This window comes from Branchiostoma belcheri, unplaced genomic scaffold (genome assembly GCF_001625305.1).
Source record: "Branchiostoma belcheri isolate BF01 breed outbred unplaced genomic scaffold, Haploidv18h27 scaffold15, whole genome shotgun sequence".
Lineage (NCBI taxonomy): Eukaryota > Metazoa > Chordata > Leptocardii > Amphioxiformes > Branchiostomatidae > Branchiostoma > Branchiostoma belcheri.
Window position 1 is genome coordinate 4,317,173 of NW_017802935.1, and position 592 is coordinate 4,317,764.

The window sequence follows — 592 nt, forward strand, 5'->3', positions numbered from 1 at the left end:
GTGTGTGTGTGTGTGTGTGTGTTGTAGTGTGTGTGTGTGTGTGTGTGTGTGTGTGGATGTATGTGTGTGTGTGTGTGTGTGTGTGTGTGTGTCCTGTGTGTGTGTGTTTACCTACGTGCGTGCGTGCGCGCGCGTGTGTGTGTGTCTTCGTACGTGCGTGCAAGTATTAAGTCCATGGGAGAATAGCTAAAGACGTCAGCGAATACGCTACTGTGCTTCGTTTCAAAGACATGGGCGATGACCATCACAGGCAGACATGCCCGGAACATTATCTAAACATCGGGCCTCTCAACTGTACAGATGTCTGTCACCAACAACCTCAACTGCTTCCTTTTAGGCTCCATGTGGTATAATTATATAACTGACGGGCTGTGCTGTTGCAACAGAGCCAGAAAATGTCCAGTTGTTAATTTGATTTATTATTTTTTTCTATCCTAGAAACAAATTATACATATTTTAGTGTCAACTTATATCAAAATGCGGGAGGCAACGACAGTTTTATGCTCAGACAAGATAGCTAGACAAGACAAATGAGGGACGTTGTTAGGAACATCATCGGTTGACATCGGTGATAATTTTATTTCCGTTTGAG